Genomic DNA, 14,216 nt, shown 5'->3' on the forward strand with positions numbered 1-14,216 from the left:
GGGAGCGATCCACCCTTGACTGCCTCCTTGAAAAGATTAGTTGAGTTATCTTGTTCATCGTGTCCAACTCTCCGTGACCGCATTTGGGGATTTCTTGGCAAAGATACTGGAGTGGTTTGCCATTGCCTTCTCCAGCTCATTTTCCAGATGAGGAAATTGAGGCAAACAGGATTCTGACTTTCCCAGAGTCACACAGCTACTTAGTATCTGAGGTTAGATTTGAACTCAGGAAGAAAGTTAGCCTTACTCCAGGCCTGGTGTTCTATGCACTATGGTACTCCCTATGTGCCCAGCTGAACATCTTGACTTTCTCTAAAGCAGCTCTGACATTCTGTACTTTAGTATCTCTCCCTCCTGAAACTTGTAGACCTTTGTCTGGACCTCTATGTTTTTCTCTGACTCTCCCTTGTAGGAGCACAGCAATTTGCTACTTGTCTTCACCTCCTCTGAGATTATAAATTCCTCAAAAGCAGATTCTGGCTCATATCGATTTTTGTATTCCCAGAAAATAGGACAATGTATGGTACTTGTGCGTTTGTTTCTTTGTTAACGCCTGTAACTAGAGTAGGGAACTAACTTGGTGTGGATAAAACTTCCTTTTATCTGTGTATTTGTAAAAATGACAATCCTAGAGAGTCCCCAGGCCCCTGAATATTTAGATGACTTACCCATATTCATAAAGCCAAGACTTGAACCAAGGTTTTCCAGACTCCAAAGCTGGCCCTCTGGCCACTAAGCAACATCATTTCCTTGAACATAGGTACTTAATACTGGCTACTGGAAGGATGAAAGGATATCCCATGTTCAATTGAATAAACATTTACTAAGCCCCAACTATGTACCAAGTGCTATGCTACGCACAAGGGCTAGAAAGAAAAGGAAAGGGAGTCAGTACTCTGAAAGAATTTACAAGGCAGTTGGTAGGGGGGGGGAGAAAAGAAATGGGAGGGAGAGGATGCTACATTTACTCTGAGGAGTAAAAAGGATACTATTTGCAATTCTGAAGAGGAGACTAGCATCGGGAGGGAGGTTCGAGGATCGGAGATCTGGATTGTGTCAGGTCTGATCAACCTTGAATGTCTGTGCAAAGGCATAGTGGGATGTAGAATGCCAAGTTTAGAGAAGAACATTGTGTTTGTGAGGAGAGAGTAAAATGAGGAATGAGGGGCAGTAAGCCTGGTAGTAGGCTGTAGCCAAATTATAAAGAACTTTTGGGAGGGGGTGAGGTAGGAAGTGGAAGCAGGGGTTGAAAGGTGACAAGGGACTATGGTAGCACCTTTGTCATTGAAGAGGAGGGGACAGACAAAACAACTATGATGGATCAAGAATCTACCAGACTTAGAAACTGATTGGACATGGCAGGTGAGGGTGTGATGACGGCCATGATGCTTGTGAGGCATGAAAAAGTTATAAAACAAAAAGCTATGTGAGATCAACAAGCCTTCTGAGTCACTAAAGGCATGAACCTCACTGTTACCACTTTTCAATCCCTTGAAAGTTTTGAATATTCTCCTTTGTCCTTTGGAAGCATTAACCCATCTTCTTAGGCACAAACTAAGGTCCCTGTGAAATTCCATGTTCTATGAAGGTCCTCCCTGCCCTGAAATTCCATATGCTAAGAAGTTCCAACCAGCTCTGGAACTCCATGTTCTAAGGTTGCTCTCAGCTCTGATATTCTGTGTTAGAACAGAAGTCCCTTCAACTCGGACATGCTCTCATCTCCCACTCAGACATTCCATATTCTGTGATTTCATTTTAAAGATCCAGAATTAATGCATGCCTTGCTTGCCAGGAGCCAAGAAAACAAATGAAGTGGTTCAGTGACCGTGCTTCCCTTTATCCAAAGCCAAATATCCAATGCCATCTATTACAAGCTTCTCCCAAGCTTCTCTATTTCTCTCATTACACAGGACCAATTGGTGCCAATAGACTGCTGATATCCTGACAGTGGCTCCCTGTGAGATGTGCCAAATGTCCCTAATTCCACTTAAGAAGTTCCCTGGGTGTCTGGGGAGGCACCAATTGGACAGGACTGTCAGTGTGGACAATAGAAATAACCAGCTACCTTCTAGTCCCAGCTCCGCTACTTTTAACCAGAACCATTCACCTCATAGCTTATGTTTATGTAGCATTCTATGGTTACTAGATAATTTCAAGGTCATTATCTTAATTGATCTTCCAACTAGCCCTTTGAGGTTTGTGGTGCAAGAACTATTATCTTAATTTTACAGATTATAATAATCATTCTTGTTTCTATGTCACCTTAAGGTATACCAAACAGCATCCTCCCAGCATACCTGTTGTACAAGCATTATTATCCCCAAATCACCAATGAGGAAACAGAGGCACAAAGCAATGAAATGGAGTGCCCTACGTCAGCTAACCAGCAAGTGTCCAGCTGCAACCTAAATGTCTCTTAGGATGCCATGGAATGAGCACTGGCTGATAACAGCTTGAAAAGACCTGTGTTCAAATCTGGCCTCTGAGACTTAATACCCAGGAGAATTTGGACCAGTCACAACCTCCCTGGGCCTTCATCTGTAAAATGAGCAAGTTGGATTAGATGACCTCTAAGGTCCTTTCCATCTGTCAAGTGATATTCCTGTAATCTGTCTCCAAGTTGAGTGTGTTCCTTATTTCCCAGGGGAGGAAATTAAGGCTCAGGGAGCTTAAAGGGTTTGCCACCATCACCCTGTAAAGTTAATAGTGATCTCCCAGGACCCCAGATCATCAGTGCTACCCAGTCATACCCCAGGCTGTCCAGTCCTGTGATCTTGGGCAATTCATTTCACCATTTTTCTTTAAAAAAAGGGGGGGGGGGATTGGACTAACGGACCTCCGAGGTGCCTTCCAGTTCAGACTTCTCTATTCTCTGCTCCCTTTCAGATTTTGATGCACTCTGCATAACCTCTTAAGTTATCAGACGTGGATAAAGATCATTCAGTTGCTTGGGAGAAACACACACACACACATACACACACACACTCCACTCACAGCAGCAGCAGCATCCGATCTATCGGCTACATAATCGGTGGGTAGCTCCAAGAGACATTTATTTTCTTAGAAAAAAAGTTGTTGTCGTTTACTAAATTGGGCCCATTTCCCTTTCCTAGCCATCGTTCTATAATTGGCAAGGACGAGTTTCGAACTTTATGAAAGCTGTCGGTTTTGTTTGCTCTTCGCCTCTGGCTCAGACCCTTAGGAGCCCAGCGTTTTTAGCTCTGGAAGGAGCCTCGCTGTTCATCAAATGCAACCCAATTATTTTAAAGACAGAAAAACTGAGTCCCGGTAGGAGGCCGGGAAAGTCACTTCACCTCTCCTTGCGTCAGTTGCCTCATCTGCTCAGTGCGGGGCAGGAGGGTCGGGCGTGTGTCTTACAATTCTTGTCCCACTTAGACGCATAGGGTTGGGAGGAAAGCCCTTCTCACATTCCAAAGCTGTAGAAATGCACGTAACTACTGCCGTCCGAGCAGTCCACCCCTCCCCCAAGTTACCTGGTTTTGATTTGCAATTGGGAGAAACTGAGGCAAGGGAAGGCTACATGGTTTAACAGCTTATCTTAGTCAAGCTAAAAATCAAACTGGTTAAGAAAAATCTCTTTGGAAGGACTTCAGTAAGAAGCAAAAAGAGAGAGGAAGACAGATGCTTTGCGATTTTGCAACTCTGCCCTCTCGCCCCCTCTAAATAGTTAATTCCCTGTGCTTTCCCCCCGGCTCTCCCCAAGAGAGCCCCCGAAATGGCATTTGCTCCCCAAGCAGCCCAGCACTGCATGGGTTAAAGGAAAGTGGAGGGTGATGGTAAAAGGATTGGGAGCACAGGTGTTCTGGTTTGGGTCTCGAAAGAGTTAAAAATATAAACGTGTTTATTCTTCCTCCAAGGTCTTGAGGTTGCCTTCCCCAAAAGGACAGCCCGGGATGGAGGGGAACCCCTCTCTGAACGACTTTTAAAAAATATACATTTCTGTAATAACTTTCCGTTCCGGGAAAAGTGCCCCGATCCCAGAGTTGTCCTCACCTTTTCTTCCCCTCCAAGGTGCTCCCCTCCCAGCCCCCACCGCGGACACCCCCCGGTCCCGTACCCCCGCCTCCCCGGGCTGGGATAGCATCAAAGTCTGCCCGCCCCAGGATCGGAGAGCTTCTTCCCCCCCCCGGCTCGCGAGGGCGCCGGGTGGGAGCCCGGGGAACTCGGGAGGCGCCTTCTGGGCCAAGTTGGGAAGTGACTGGTGTGTCCCAGCTCCGGCCCCTGATTTGGGGGGTCCGCGTCGGCCCCAAACGCCGCTTTCTTCCGTTTTCCATGTCATTTCCTGTACTAATAAGATGGTGGTCAAAGCTGGGAGGGAGAGAAGCAGCGAGTCGCCGCCGCCGCAGCCGCCGCCGCCGCTCCCAGGCTGGCTGTGAAAGTTTCCCTCGCCTGGGACTAGGGAGCCGGCAGCCGGGGCGCTCCCCGCGGCCGCTGGGGGCTGCCATCCAGGGGGGGCGAGACGTCCCCGCGCGCCCCTCCGCCCCCGCTCCCGCGTCCACCGAGCCGGGCTGCTGCCGGATTCTCGGGGAAGGTGAGTCAGCTCAGCCCCTCTGGTCGCCAATGTGGCCAATGAAAATGGCTTCGAAGAGCGCTCGGCAGTTTGCCAGCGAGAGCCTGGGCCGGTGGTGCAGAGGCCGCGGGGCTGGATCGCTGGCGGGGGAAGCGCGGGACTGACTCCGGCGGGCTCGGGGGTGGCCGGGGGCTCGGGATGGGGAAGGGGACTGGCATCGGGGGAAGCGAGAGGGGCAGGGGGGGGGGGAGGGGGGGGGGGGGGGGGGGGGGGGAAGCAGGCTGGCCCCCGCTCGGAGGTGGGTTAACCCTCGGCAGGTAGCTGCTACCGCTGCGGGAATCGGGGCGGCAGCTGCCTCCGCCTCCTTCTTCCACTCTCGCTCTCTCCTTGTTACAATGTAGCCTTCCCCTTCCCCCCCCCCCCCCTCCCTCTTGCGTTCTTTCCTCTGACGGACGTAGCCACCGACCAATGACAGAGGCGGTCCCGGGCCGAGCGTTCAGAATTAGAACGCAGTGACATGAGCTGGGCGGAGCTTGGAATGTTGGAGGGATCGCAGCTGCCGCTGGCCTAGTTCTCCTGGTCAGTTTCACTTCTTGGCTGGGCTTGTGGTTGCACTTGGCCTTGGGGATTCAGAGACGCGATGGGAACTGTAATGCGGCCTCTTTTAAGGGCGTTATGGATTTCCCGCTTAATGTAGCTAAACCAGCAGGAGGTGTTTTTCATCTTGGTCTTACTTGCGAGTGTTGAGTCTTCAGGAAATCTCCCCCTCCTGAATTTACACACACCCCTCCTTCTCCTGCCTCTCCCTAAGGCCCCAAGGTACTTTCTAATGCAGAAACTGCAGAAACTTTGTCATAGAGTGACCTTCTTCTCCAGCCCAGGGAGCCATATATGCAGGTTGATTCCAGGAGAATGCAGATGTTACTGGTGTGATACACAGATGGAAAAGTTGAGGAAGGATACCCTCTCCTGGCCCCTTGAGCTTAGTCTGGAGGACTGGGGAGGGGCCCAGCCCCTTTAAAAACGGGCTAGTCATCTGAGACAGTTGGCATGATCTTCTATTCCAGTTTCCTCGTTTTACAGAGAAAGAAGGAAAAGTAACTTGGATTCTGAGATTATAGATTTAGAAGTAAAAAGAACCGTAGAGGTCCTTGGGAAGAGAGATTGCACAACCTCCTTATTTGACCGATGAGGAATCTGAGGCTAACAGACTAAGTGACTTGCCCAAGGTCACACAGGTAGTGATAGAGGAAGGATTTGAACCAAGGTCCACAGACTCCAAAACCAGTGCTGTTTGCCCAGTACCCCAAGGTAACTGAGCTCAAATTCTAAACCTGGTAAATCAAGTAACCAATAAACATTTATTAACTGTCTATGAAGTGTGCCAGGCACTGTGCTATCCACACTAGGGATATGGAACCAAAGTGACCCATCTGCTGCCCTCAAGGAGCATATATTATACATTGGAAGGCAGCATATGCACATATAAATATATACAAAATAGGTAAGCATACAGACTGGGCTTGTGATCTTACTGATCTTGGGAGCTCCTAGGTGAACAAACTTCTTATACAATGCAGGTCAGAGAACCCACAGCCCTGAGAAGTGGACTTGCCCAGGGTCACACAGCTAGTAGGTATCAGGGGTGTGACTTAAACCCAGGTGCTCCTGGCTCCCTGTATGGAGGTGCCCTCTAGCCTCAGACTGGAAGTCTAAGCATTCTTTCTTCCTGCCCCAAGACAGCCTGGGGAAATATCCTAGCTCCTCTGGCATTTATTTCAATGTTTTTTTTCAAGTCTACATGGACAATGGTGTATAATTTCAAGGGGATGACAGTGAATACACCCAATTGCCTGACTACTGTACTAGCAGAATAATAATAAGATCTTTCTCTTGATGTTCAGAAACATGTTTACAAGTTTTGTCTGAACTTGGCTGAGAGAACATTCCATGCATGGATTTTGGTGTCCTGAGTAGTCACCACTTGCATTGGGCTGTATTAGGGAAGACTTAAAGGTATGATTGCTTGGGTGTAGAATTCCCATATTGATAACAAAACACCCTGTGGTTCACCTGGGCAGGTAGTGGAGAATATGCTTGCTACACCACCAGGGCAGTGGCAGAGTGGCTTTTTGAACTGAGGACTTTTGTTTTATAGAGTTAGGTCATACCTGTGATCATAGGACTCAAATGGGAAGAATTGAGGGAGAGACCTGATGGGTCAGAACCTCCTGGTTGAGTGCAAAGGAAAACCTTATTCAGTTTTGTCAACCACATTTGTAGGAAGTACGTGACAAATTTGACCATCTCAAGGAACCCAGCCAAAATTGTGAGGGAACAAAATACTGCAACATATACTGAGCAATTGGAAAAACCTGTGTTTTGCCTGGATTGTGGGCTCAGAGTAGAGCTGGAAAAGATCTCCTAGGTTATTTGGTTTATTAGTGTCAAACTCAAATAGAAAGGAATCCTTTCGGGCTTCATATTGACTTAGAGAACCGCAAATTAACATTATGTCTTGTATTGTATTTTTATTTTGTTAAACTTTTCCCAATTACATTTTAATATGATTAGGGCATTGGAGAGTTTTATGAGTTTGACAGCTCTGATCTACACTAATCCCCTTATTTTACAAATGAGGAAACTGAGGCCAGGGAGGTTAAGCCACTGATCTGATCTGGAACCCTCAGAGGATCAGAGACCCTCAGAGGCATTCTAGTTCAACTTCCCATTTTGCAGATAAGCATCAAAGCCCACAGAAGATGGAGATTTACCCAACATCGCTTTGGCATATATAGGGTCCTCAGGCAGACTCTGGCTATCCCCAGGCACCTTATCAGAACCTGAGAGAGTCCTTCTTTGCCTTGATAGCCTCACTCAGGGAAATAATACCTGATTGGCATGTCCGTAAAGTGATAGTTCATAAATGATCTGTCTCAGGAACTCTTAAGTTGGGAAATACCTTCTATCAAAGCAGGCAGCTTTGCCGCTCATAACATTGACTAGAGCATTAAGAGGGTGAGGTAACTTGATCAGGGTCTTACAGCTGGCATGAGATAGAAGCAGGACCTGCACCCAGGTCTCCCCACTTCATGGCTAGCCCTCTAACCACTATGCAAAACTGTCTCCAATCATACACACATAAGTTCTCATGTTATTTTTGAGGGAAATTTTTATATTTTATATTTTCCCAACTACATGTGAAAAAAATTGGGGGGGAGTTTTTTTGGAGGGGAGAAGGCAGGGCAATTGGGCTTAAGTGACTTGCCCAAGGTCACACAGCTAGTAAGTGTTAAGTGTCTGAGATCAGATTTGAACTCAGATCCTCCTGACTCCAGGGTCTGTGCTGTATTCACTTCTCCACCTACCTGCCCTGTGAAAACAATTTTTAACATTTTTTTTTAAATTTGAGTTCCAAATTCTCCCTTGCCCCTTTCTTGAGAAGGCAAGCAGTTTGATATAGATTATATATGTGCAGTCAATGCATGTACTATTTCAAGGATTAATGACTTAATCGTTGAGGGTACTCAGTTCATTGATGTAGATCCCAACCCTTCCCCTCAACTTGTTCTTTCGTAGATGATTATCACAAGTTGCTTTGGAGAGAAACATTTATCATGCCTTGGCCATCCTCTCCCAGCTTAGCTAAACTGGTCCTCAGAATCAGGTATTCTGGGCTTTTCTGGGTCCACACCCAAAGCCTTTCCAGGTTTGTAGGACCTGGCAGAGGTGATACTCTGCTGATACGGTATTTGGAAACCCAGGATAACCCCTTGTAGCAGCAAGCACCCCAGCGTCCCCAGGGTCTCTGCCAACACAGGTTCTTAGATCTGCTTTGTTAAAGGAAAGCAACTCAAAATGGGTTAACAAGCTTACTTTAATCAGTCAGATATGTATCGTTTACCTAGTTCAGGGGGAAAAGGTCAGCACCCCGAGCTTCAGAATATACAGACAGAATTTTCAAGACAGAAACAGATCAAGTAGACAGATTTTCCAAACTGTCCAATCATTACATCCATACCAAATCAACACCTGGGTTTCAACATCTGGGTTTTTCAAAGCCGAGGGGGGGCTCTCAACAATGGCTTCCCAGAATCCAGATCAAATCACAGAACACTTCTCAAAGTGAGCCCCAAAACAAAGCTACACATCAGGGCTTATATAGCCTTCTCCTGGCTTAGAGAACCTTATTGACTCACTGGCCAATCAAGAAGTATCTACTGAAAAACAAGCCTCCCACCCCAGGCTCCAGGTGCACTTCAGCCTAGGGGCAGGGAAGATCTTTAAATTTACATTCCCATTACACCCCTAAGACACATACAGGGGGTGCTGGAGCCCACTCAAACCAGCTCTCCAGCTAGTTTTACATTTTCAGTGTGAACATTTACACCTCAGAACAAAATTGACAAAGCTACAAATTTTATTGGTGTGTGTATGTTTTAATTGCCTAGATTTAAGAAAATGATGGAGGAAGTGTTAATAAATCAGATTAAGCTTAAAAATGGCTTGGGATTTTCTAGAGAGCCCATTGTTAAACATTTATTAGAACACTACTGCATAGGATCAATCATTCTACAAGTGATTATTACGTGTTAAAATGTGCCAGAGGCAGCTAGATGGTTCAGCTGATGTGGGACTCAGGAAGACCTGAGTTCAAATCCAGCCTCAGACACTTACTAGCTGTGTGATCCTGGGCAAGTGTAGCGGCAAGCACCCCAGTGTCCCCAGGGTTTGAAGCTACCACAGGTTCTTGGATCTGCTTTGTTAAAGGAAAGCAACTCAAAATGGGTTAACAAGCTTACTTTAATCAGTCAGACATATATCGTTTACCTTGTTCAGGAGAAAAGGTCAGCTCCCTGAACCTCAAAGTATACAGGCATAATTATCAAGACAGAAACATCAAGTAGACAGATTTCCAAACTGTCCAACCATTACATCCATACCCAGTCAACATCTGGGTTTCCACATTCTGGGTTTTTCAAAGCCGGGGGACTCTCAACAACGGCTTCCCAGAATTCAGATCAAATCACAAAACACTTCTCAAAGTGAGTCCCAAAACAAAGCTACACATCAGGGCTTATACAGCCTTCTCCTGGCTCAGAGAATGTAACAACCTTATTGACTCACTGGCCAATCAAGAAGTATCTACTGAAAAACAAGCCTCCCACCCCAGGCTTCAGGTGCACATTAGCCTAAGGGGCAGGGAAGATCTTTAAAATTTACATTTCCATTACAGCAAGTCACTTCGCCCTGTTTGTCTCAGTTTCCTCATCTGCAAAATGATCTGGAGAAGGAAATGGCAAAAAAGACACTCCAGTGTCTTTGCCAAGAAAACCCCAAATGGGTCCCAGAGAGTTGGACACAACTAAAAACAGCTGAGCAGCAACATAGGATACAAAAGCAAAAATGGAATAGTCCTTACTCTCAAGGAGTTTCCAATCCATTGGAAAACACAAGCCGTACGCTGTAAGTACATACAACACAAATGCAGTGTAAAATTGGGAAGGAGGCATGAACAAGCAGCAGAGGGATTGGCCTTCTGCCTCGTGCTGGAGGTGGTCCCTGGGCTTTGAAGGGATCTCGGAATTCTAAGAGTTGGAGATGAGGAGGGAGTCCACTCAGGGCATGGAGGACAAGGACTAGTGAGAAGGTTTGGCCTGAACATAGAGTGTGAAAGGGAGTAGTGGGTAATTAAGTGCATATTTAAGGTAATTCAGGCTCTGGACTTTAGATGCCCAGCTGAGGGGTTTGTGTTTGAGCCTAGTGCTTGTAGACCATGGTATATAGAACTGCAGAGTGTCATTGCTTGGGTTGTGACCCTGTTTGGGGTTTTCTTGGCAAAGATACTGGAGTGGTTTTGCCATTTCCTTTTCTAGGTCACTTGACTGATGGGGAAGCTGAGGCAAACAGAGTTAAATGACTTACCCAGGGTCACATAGCTAGAAAGTGTCTGAGGCCAGATTTGAACTCAGGTCTTCTTGACTTCAGGTCTGGTGCTTTATCCACTTCACCACCTAGCCGGGCTTTAGGAACACCTAAACGGGTGGAATAGAAAAAAAGGAGGCTTGAGACATGGACTCCAACTAGGACTCTATCAGAATAGTCCAGGTGAGAAATGTTGTGGGCCTTAGCTAGGGTAGAGGTCAGTGACATGAGCAGAGAAAAAGTGTGGGACATGAAAGGAGCCACTGGAAAAAGAAACCACCCGATCTGGGCACAGATTGGAAAGGTGGGGTGAGCGAGAGTGAGCAGCTGACTCCAAGAACTTGTGCCTTTAACAGTCACAGGGAGGCTCTGGAGAGGGGAAGGTTCAGCAAGAGAAGTGAGGAGCTCTGTTCTGGACATACTGAGGTTGAGGCCTCTCTGGGATATTCAGCTCATCCAGTTAGTGATGCGAGGCTGGGATTCAGGGGAGGCTTCAGGCTGGACAGATCTTTGGAGAGCAGTTCTTCTAACACTCGGATTTTACCAGTAAAGTAAATGAATCCCCCAAACATTGGGACTTGTCTTGGGTCATGTAGGTGGAAAGTAGGAAAGTAGGCAGAATTCAAATCCAGGACATCATTCAATTGAATCATACTGCCTCTCTTTCTAGTGATGAACCAAAGCCTGGTTCAAGTGGATAGTAATCTTAAAGAATGTCAAAGCGTTCATGTGCACACACACACACACACACACACACACACGCACACACGAACACCTTCCATGGATGGGAACCTGCAGTCTTGAGGTCACATGTGGCCCTCAAGACCCTCAAGTGCGGCCCTGGCTGCAAGGTCCCCACCCCCACCACAGATACAGATTTACAGAGCTCTTTCCTTATAGGAGAGAAGATGGTATAGTGGAAAGACCACTCAATTTTAAATCGTGGAAGGAAGGAGGGAAGGAAGGAAGGAAAGAAGGAAGGAAGGAAAGAAGGAAGGAAGGAAGGAAGGAAGGAAGGAAGGAAGGAAGGAAGGAAAGAAGGAAGGAAGGAAGGAGGGAAGGAAAGAAGGAAGGAAGGAAGGAGGGAGGGGGAGGGAAGGGAGAGGGGAGGGAGGGAAGGGAGGGAGGGAGGGAAATGGGAGTTTATTAAGCTCTTATGTGCCAGGCACAGAGCTAAATGTCTTCCAAATATTTTATCCTTATAACCACACCAGGAGGTAGATGCTATCCAGGAGACAATACAAATTGTAGGTTTAGAAATAGAAAGAACCTTGGAGGTCACCCAACTCCTTTGTGAATATCCTCAGTGACAGGGAACTCATTACCTCCCAGGGCATTTCACTGAATCTTTGAACTGTCCTAAACACTGAACAGGCCAGTGCAGTCTGAATCATAGCAATCGGGTTTTTGGGGGGTTGTTTTTGTGTGTGCATGTGTGTATTATCAGACCAAGGACTTGGCATCGTAATAGCGGTATGACTTCCCAAGGATCATTGGCAGGCAAGCTAGAGGCCTTCACAGGCCATTACAAGGGTTCCTGGCAGGACCAGCCCTTGGCAGGCTTGTGAAACAGGCAATTGGTCTTGAGCAAAGCTTCGTGGCCCCCCCCCCCCCTTCATTTTTATTGCACAGTCTTGGGCACTGCTTTCCTGCTATTCTTCTCTCTTGGCACTGAAAAATCTAATCATCTCATTAACCTCAATTTCATCTGTGTCCTGGACCCTGTGGGCAGCCTGGTGAGACTTGCTGGCCCCTTCTCAGAACAATATTTTTAAATGCATAAAATAAAATCCATAGGATTACAAAGGAAACCAATTTTATTTAAACTAAGCCATAAAAATGTTAAGCATTGAGTTAAAATCAAGTTCAGAGGTCCCAGGTTAAGAAGGCCCCCTGAGAGTGTTCCGAGCTCTCCTCCAAGGGACATTTACAAGTATTAAAGTGGAATCTGTGAAGGCCAGCACCAAAAGCAAAGAGAAGACTCCTCCACTACAATTAGCTGCGCGACTGACCTTCGGCAAGTTCTTTTTCTTGTCTGAATCTGTTTCCTTGTCTTTAACATGATAGAATGAGATTAGATCTGGAAATGCCTTCCTGCCTCAGACCTTCTAGGTTCTAAGGTTCCTTTCCAGCTCTGATGGCCTGTTCTCTAAGGTCCCTCCCAACTCTGGCATGCTCTCTCTCTTCTGAGCTCCTTATACCATGTTCTAAAGTCTTCCCCAGCTCTGGCATTTTGTGCTCTCAAAGCCCTCCCAGCTCTGACATCCCATGTTCTAATGGTTCTCTTAGATCTGACATTCTCTGTTCTAATGTTTTTCCCAGATCTGACATTACGTTCTAAGATCCCTTCCTGGTCTGACATTCTTGTTCTGGGAAGTCTTGGTGGGTGGGAAGGAGGCTATATCATGAAAAATAGACTGAAGTCAAGATAGAGGGGGATCCAACATTAGTGACAGAGAGAGGAAGACTCATCATCAGTGTCATTTCATGAAGATCATTTGTCCAGACCTGAGATAGCCACTGGCCTTGTGAATAGACTTGTTTGGTTGGCCAGGCCGCCACCTTCCTTAAGGTGGTGAGTGGAGAGCTGACTGTTTATGCAGAGCTATTTCAAGGACACCTAATATCAAGTCTTGTCTGATGGTTTGTAAAGCACTTATCTTCCTTACAATAACCTATGAAGAAGGCAGTTATTCTTATTTTACAGATGTGGAAACTTAGGATCAGACAGACAATGGTTGTACTCACTAAGGGAGAAAACCAAGTTAAATAAGGCCCAGTCTCTGGCCTTGCAAAGCTTACAAGCTAGTGATGTTTGAGGAATTATGTAATGTAGAAGCAGAAAGAACTGAAGAATATAGACTATCTGAGCAGGAAAGAGCCTTTGAACATGCACTTCCAGATTAAGCCTTTCCTTATCTCTGGCCTTTCTTTCCCTGGCTGATAGCGCCTTGCATCTCACATAACCTTGTATATCATGACTTTGTATTGATTTGGATTTTGTCTCTATATTTATTATGTATATACTCATTTATAGGTGTGCACTTATTGTCTCCCCCCCTTAGAATGTAAGGTTGTTATGAGTAGGGATTGTTTCATTTTGTGTGTGTGTGTGTGTGTGTGTGTGTGAGAACACACAGAGAATATATACATATATACACACAAAGAATGAAACAATCTGTATATACATACATACATACATACATACCCCCCAGGATTAGCACCATACCTAGCACATGTTAGATACACAAATGCTTATTGATTGATTGATAGACTATCAGAGCTGTAAGGGGCTTTGCAACATAGGATGTTTGAGCCAGAAAGAACTAAGAGCCTGGAATATCACTGACAGAAGGGGCTCACTTAGGGGATCTATCTAATTCGGTCAATTAATCAATAATAAAATAATCAATAATCAATCAGTAAGCCTGTATTAAATACCTACTATGTGTCAGGGACTGGGGATGCAAAAGCAAAAGTGGCTATATCTGCCCTCAGGAAGTTTACGGTCTATGTTGGGAGACAACATGTGTTTATATAATTATATACTACATAGATAGATCAATAGGTCTATAGATAAATAGATCAATAGGGAGATAGATAGATTAGATAGACAGACAGAAAGACAGACAGATAGATAGACAGACAGATGATAGATAGATAGATAGATAGACAGACAGATGATAGATAGATAGATAGATAGATAGACAGATGATAGATAGATAGATAGATAGATAGATAGATAGATAGATAGATAGAT

General features: G+C 45.9%; 1 protein-coding gene across 2 annotated transcripts in view; it reads left to right on the plus strand.

Moving 5' to 3' along the window:
* The first annotated feature begins 3,024 nt into the window (after nt 1-3,024).
* PRDM11 (PR/SET domain 11) overlaps nt 3,025-14,216 on the plus strand; it is a 95,095-nt gene continuing 83,903 nt past the window's right edge. For both annotated transcript variants that reach the window (XM_069091480.1, XM_069091479.1), the window contains exon 1: nt 3,025-4,552. The gene's annotated coding sequence lies outside the window, so the exon portion shown is untranslated. The remainder of the gene's footprint in view (nt 4,553-14,216) is intronic.

The sequence above is a fragment of the Petaurus breviceps genome, unplaced genomic scaffold (assembly GCF_028583685.1).
Source record: "Petaurus breviceps papuanus isolate PSGF00001 unplaced genomic scaffold, PetGlider_PUasm1.0 188, whole genome shotgun sequence".
NCBI lineage: Eukaryota > Metazoa > Chordata > Mammalia > Diprotodontia > Petauridae > Petaurus > Petaurus breviceps.